The following is a 7,107-nucleotide window of genomic DNA, read 5'->3' as shown; positions in this document are numbered from 1 at the left end:
TTTTATTATTATCTACTAATGGTATTTCTATAGAAGATTTTTTTATAGTTAATCTAATTTATTTTTATCAATAGTAAATGATAAATATTGACATATAAAGTTATTACCCAATAATATGTCTCCTTGCATTTTAGGAAACATAGAATTTTTGGTATTACAAATCTAACATTATTTATGTAGATTGGTATATTTTAGCTTTATAATTAATTATGGTTTTATTACCATCTATTCCTACTATTTTTATAGGATGCTTCATTAATTCCCAATTTTTTATCGAATAGCATTTTTCTACAACTACAAATTGTAGCTCCAAGATCTAATAAAGCATGTAAAGAATATTTTTATATTCTCTAAACTGAAATGTAATTTCAATATATATTCCAACATTCATTTGTTTAACGATTGTTGAAGTTTGAATTTCTTCCATTCTCGTATTTCTAGAATTTTTACTTGGTTCTCAGGGGAAAATAGGAATATGTACTATTTTTACTGCTATTGGTGTAGAATTATTACTAATATTATCCTCATCTTCCTCTATTGGATTATTTGAAGGTAACATTAAATTTTCATCTATATTTGTTATAGTATTATTTTTAAAATATAATCTATTTCCGGATGACATATATTCTATTACTTACTGGTTTAGAAGTACTTGCACTATTAATTTTTTCTATCATCCATCTTTTGGTATTGATAGATATCTTAAATGTAATAGTTTTGGTGTATCTCGGTAGTAAATTTATTAGGTTCAAAAGTTCAATAATTTTGTTATTAATCTCTTTTATTTCTACCTCGCTTGTATTTGTATATTTATTAATAGAAGTCCAACTTATTGCTAGATCTTCCGCTAAATCATTAATATCAAAATTTTTGTCCGAATTCTAAGGCATAAACACTCTTCTATTAGATGATTTGTAATGGATATAAAGTAATTTGGTTTAACCTTAAATCCTATTACTCATGTATGTAAATTAGACTGAATTCCTCTAATAAGTGTTTTTATTGGATTTTCAAATCTTTTATCTAAAAGAACAACTATTATAGGAATATCATGACCCTTCCTAAATAGAGCTCTAATAGTTATCATTATTATCCCTAAATGGATATATGTAACCCGAGGATATTCCTTTTAATCTTCTTGATTTTATCTTTAGTAAATAACGGATTTCTGTTAATCCTCCTCTAGTATCTTTAGCAATGATTTCGCTTATTTTTTCTATGTGTCTTTGACTCCATATTTTAAACTTAGATGTTTTATATTTTTCTTCTTTAGAGATATAATTTTTATTAATTTTTTCTATCATTTCATCGAAAGGTCTTTTTCTTCTCCAATTAAATTTCCCAATTTTATATCCTATTGTTAAGAATTAGGAATTTCTTCTAATTAATTATTAGTACTAGTTCCTAACATAAATATATATTCTTCATCAATATCGAATATGTTTCGATATTAATTAATATAATATTTCTTGAGATTTATTTTCTTTTCATAGTATATTTCTAAATTTTGTTCTTCAAGACTTTTAATTATTTTTCTAGCATTTTTCCTTTGTTAGGACAATTTGTTTCTATGTGGCCTTCTTCATCACATATAAAACATTTACATATTTGTTTTTAGAATTAGAAGTTTTTCTTCTAACAAACTTTTGTTTTTACCAAGATATTTTTATTTCCTAGTTTCCATCTAGCTAATTTATATTTTTATTTTTCTTATAATTATTAGGAAGTATTTGTTTACACCCAAATTCTCATTCATTTTCTAGAATTTTAGTACAAGAATTAGTACTTAGTTTATGCTTAACTTGTTTAGCGCTTTACTTTGCAAACAATGTAAAGTTATTCTTTCTTTTGCAAAGTTTATCCTATTTCCTATAGTATCTATACTATCGATGGTATACCGACATATCACTATGTTTCTCTAAATAAGATACATACTTTTTATACATATCTCATCCCACGAGGTGGTAATTTATGAAAATATTGGCTTTTCCAAAATTCTATATTTTCAATTTTTAGTTTTTGGTATTCATGAAGAAATTTTTAGAAAAATCTTCTAAATATCTAATATCACATAACTTAATTTTTGATAAAGTATAATTAGATATACTATCCTGATCTTTTATATTAGTATAACCATAAAATTCTGTTTTTAGAATAAGGGTTAATCCTTTTAAAAGGTCTTTGGGAGTTCCTATCTGGTTGATTAACTATCCTTTTTGTTCTTTTCCTTTCTCAAATTCTTCCCATCGTCTGAGAAATTGTAGAACATCTCCTTGAAATGTTCCTACAAAGTAGTTAAAATTTTTTTGACCATGTGTTATTGTTTACTACAATAGTCATAGACTGTGCCCAATCATCTATGGTTTTTTCATAGTCTGATATATGAAGTTAAGTCTAAATATATTCCTCCTTGAGCCACATTTCTTTTATTTAAATCATCTATTCTTTGTTGAACAGGTTGACTTAATGTTTCTCCTGGATATTCAGGTTTTACATCATTTGTAGCTATATTTTCGATTTTATTACCAAAAATCCTAGTTGTATTTTCAACTTTTTCAAAAGCTTTATTAAAATATCTCAGATAATCATCTTTTTGAAGATTTGGTTCTATTTTTCTTTTTCCATAAGGATCTGTTTGCTCAGTATCCATAGGTTCTGGGATATCTATATTTTCATCCTCATCAATTGAAGTGTTTTCTTCATCTGATTTATAACCAGTAACTTTTAAATCTTCTAGATTTGTTTCTAAAGTTAACTCAGAATTACTAGAACTACTACTGTCTGTAGTGTCATAGTTCATTATATAATGATAATTAAACAAAGTAAACAAATCTTTATGTTCTTCATAAAGTTGTTCAATAAGTTTTAAATATTCTACTCTTTCTAATTTATCTTTACTATTAGTAAATTTATATTTCCAATGTTCTATAAGTTCTTTATAGGACCGGAAATCATATTTTGTTGTTTTGTATATATTTTTTATGATTTTTATGTTTTTATGATTAGATGGCGATTCATCCGATGAAGTTTCTTCTTCTTCGATAAAGTTAATATTACGTTACTATTACCATAATATAAAGGAACTAAATCTACTTCTTGATTTATATTATTATTATTGATAACTTTTCAAAGTTATTATTAACACTAGATAATATTTCTTTAGATTCGCTATTCAAATCTAAATTTTTACTTCTCCTAAAATATTTACTTTTTGTTCTATATTACTAACCTTAATATATAATTTATGAAAATTTATAGAAGTTATATCTACTAAACTATTAAAACCCTTACTCAAAGATGAAATGTTATTTTCATTCTTAGAGTCTATATGCATAGTATGATTACAAGTTTTATCTTTATATAAACAGTCGATTTCCTCTATATTATTTATCTTAGGTACCTAAAACCGTCCGTTATCTATAATGTCTTCTCTCAAAGGCCTACACGTCCTCACTGGACTCAACGGCAACAAAAAGATAGAATAACAAATATATGGGTTTTGAGACAAATAAACATGAAATAAACAGAATTGTAAATCAAAGATAAGGTAACAGCCCTTACCCAAGACCGTTGCCGGAATCGAGCACGAAGCGTTACCTAACTTAACTTACTAATTCGGAGCATAAAAATTTGCTTTTAAAATTAATTCGCTCGCGTTCAATCAATATGACCCTAAAAAGAATCTTCGAGACCCTAAAACATGCAATGAAAATGGTTCGGGTCCAAACCGGGAACATTAAAAATTTTCCAAATACTTAAACAAATTAAAATAATTTATTTCACTGTTCACAATAAAACTGTCCAACTGCGCAGCAGTCAGTAAATTAATTATAACTCGGGTTAAAAAACTCAAAATTTAAATATGTAAATTTTCCCTAAAACTACACTCATATATCTTATTATCATAAAATTTTCAGAATTTTTGGGTTGGCCAATTAGTACAGTTTATTAGTTAAAATCTCCCCTGTTTTGCTGTCTGACAGTTCCGACCACTCTTCACTAAAAATGAATTATCTCATTGTACAGAATTCAGATGATATTTTCATTTCTTTCCCTTGAAAATAGACTTATTAAGTATTCTAAGCATATAAATTATAACTCATAATTATTTCTGTAAAAATTTTGAATGATTTTCTAAATTCAGAACAAGGGACTTCAGAAATCATTCTGGCCCTGTCACACTAAAATTTAAATATCTCATAATATAAGATTTCTTTGCCTACACTGTTTCTTTCATATGAAATTACACTCAATAAGATTTAATTCTATATCTCATTCACTCTCTAATTCCATTTCTACTAATTTTGGTGATTTTTAAAAATCACATCATTGCTGCTATCCAAAAACTGTACCATTGCAAATTTTTACTCTTTTATTATTTCTTTGTATTAACTATCATTTAGGCATACATAACATCAAACATACTCCTAATTAGCCATTTCATAAAGACAAACACACAAAATGACTAAGTCCCTATACATGCCATAACTTAAAAAGTTTGTCAATGAAAATACCCAATTGGTAACTTGATAGTTGATAGTGTGAAGCGATCTTCCATGACCTCTAACCCGAGCTTGTTTGATAAGACTCTGGAACAAAGGAAAGGAAAGAGGTAAGCTTATAAAGCTTAGTAAGTTTACATGTAAAATAACAATAATTAGTAATGAATTTAGGTTATTTCTAAGCTTTCATAATTTGCATAAATAATGCTAAGTTCATATTTTCCCATCTTACTCATCGGTAACCTTACCAAAAGCTCAGAATAAAAAAAAATAAAACACCTTACTTAATAGCTTGCTTACGTACCTGCAACATCTCATTTAACACATTAATACTCTTTCATAATATAGACATATTGCCAATCATGTCACAAAGCGTCATAAGTATAACTGAAAACTTATCACTTACTTAATACTTGAATATACTCATTAAAATACTTTTAATATCATCAACTTATAACCTCAATATTATTAAGCATTATGTACATACCTGTGCCTAGTCATAATATACACATATCCTACACTTACTTATCTTGAGCATACTCCTTGAATTTCCCGTTGAACTACTTGTAATATTTTGTACACCTGGTAGGACGCCAATGCCATATCCCAGGTATGGTCTTACATGGGATCACATATCGGTGACGATGCCATGTCCCAGACATGGTTTTACATTGACTCTTCTCAGTCTGTGCCGATGCCATGTCCCAAACATGGTCTTACACTAGCACTCCTCGGTCTGTGCCGATGCCATGTCCCAGACATGGTCTTACACTGGCACACTTACTGACATAGTCCAACCATGGTCTTTTCCGTCAATTCTTTCTTAATTTCCATGTTATAAACATAGACTTTTCTGTCAATTATTCCTTAATTGCCACGTTATAAACATGGACCTTGAGATATCAATGCCTTGACAAATCATAGCTGAAACATACTTGCTCAAATTCTCAAGGCCAGTCACATAACTCAATAATAATAATAGCAACAATTGCATAATAATAAAATGCTACTCAACTTACATACTTACATTCTCAATCTCATCATATCCTCAATTTATCTTACTCTGCTCAAATTATGCTATTCAATACTTTATTGATCTTATACAAAGCCATATTACAACTATGGTCTTATATGTAAACTTATTCGAATTCTCATTTTTAATGTCAAATCACTATCGAACATTTCTCAACTATTATCATTATATTCAAAAATCAATACTAAAGAATTTATAATTAATATATCAATTTAGCATTCAAACATACTTAATTAAATGCATATTAAACACATGAACTTACCTTGATACCAAAACGACCATTTGATCAACTTTCCCGATTTTCAGCTTTTCTCTCGTTCTAGGTCCAAATCACGTTTTTCGGGATCTAAAACATCATATTTCACTTATTTAATCAATTTAATAATCATTTCAGACCTAAAACATATTTTTACAAAATTTACATTTTTGCCCCTAAACTTTTGCATAATTACGATTTTTCCCTTGGGATCAGAAATTAAACTTTATTCCTTTTTCTTATGTTTTATTGCATGCTGAACATTTTTCCCTTCTATGGAAACATCAAATTCTTGCTCTAACATTCACTTATTAATAATAATAATTTTTACCGATTATGTCGTTTCACTCGTTTTCACTGAAAATCGCTTAGCAAAAATCGTTTAACATAATTCTAATCTTCATATTCTATCATGAAACATCAAAATACACACTTTTCATCTATGGGTAATTTTCCAAATATAAATACTAGCTCGAATTAATGGTAGAATTAGCTTAAGCGAGTTACCAGGATTCTAAAAATGTAAAGAACATAAAAAAACGGGGCTAGAACGGACTTACTATGAAGCTTGAAAGATGAAAAAACCATAGCCATGGTGTTCCCTTGATACATTCAGCCATGGAGAAAAGAAATGAAGAAGATGATAGCTTATTTCATGTTATTTTGTCTTTATTCATTAATTAAGGCATTTTACCAAAATGCCCTTAAATACCTTACTTACTAACCATGTCTATTTTTGTCCATCAAACTTTAATGATCTAATATCTATTTCAGGACATCTATTTAGACCCCCATTTCAGTTAAGTACTTGATGAACTAGAACACATATTTTGCAACTTTTGCAAATAAGCCCTAATAGACAAATTAAACATGCAATCTATAAAATTCTTATCGTTACTGTAATACATGCATCCGATCAACCAGTAAATCATGATAATTCATCGTAATAAACTTTTCTATTTCAGATTTGTGATTTCGCAACCACTATTTTGTTTAGGCCCTATTTCGAGATGTTACAGATAAAGACTTACAATGAATACTATGATATTATTTCTCCAAGAAATCATTACACCGGCACCTCTGATACCAATTTCTGGGGGAAGGTAGAGTGCGAGGGTTTATGCGGAAGACTTATAAGGATATTACAAGAGTAAAGTAAAGGAAAGTTTTACAAAGAAAAGCTAAAAAAGAAAAAGATACTATAAAAGATCGATGCCTATACAATTGATTTCCTTCCTCTATTTATAGTTGAATTTCTTAATTCTATACAATTTTTTTTTGAATCCCACACAGTGTTCCTAATAAGGATCCTGTCT

At 28.1% G+C, this 7,107-nt stretch overlaps 1 long non-coding RNA gene across 1 annotated transcript; it reads right to left on the bottom strand.

Annotated features, from left to right (window-relative positions):
- Positions 1-4,267: 4,267 nt before the first annotated feature.
- On the bottom strand, positions 4,268-6,434 carry LOC105784828 (uncharacterized). The gene is made up of 3 exons (XR_008190211.1): positions 6,352-6,434; positions 5,798-5,881; positions 4,268-4,589 (listed from the first exon to the last, which is right to left on the bottom strand). It is a non-coding gene; the product is annotated as an uncharacterized LOC105784828 (long non-coding RNA).
- Between the last annotated feature and the right edge of the window lie 673 nt (positions 6,435-7,107).

Source organism: Gossypium raimondii, chromosome 10 (genome assembly GCF_025698545.1).
Source record: "Gossypium raimondii isolate GPD5lz chromosome 10, ASM2569854v1, whole genome shotgun sequence".
NCBI classification, from domain to species: domain Eukaryota; kingdom Viridiplantae; phylum Streptophyta; class Magnoliopsida; order Malvales; family Malvaceae; genus Gossypium; species Gossypium raimondii.
The sequence above is the reverse complement of the archived record's forward strand: the minus strand, read 5'-3'. Positions and strand labels throughout refer to the sequence as shown.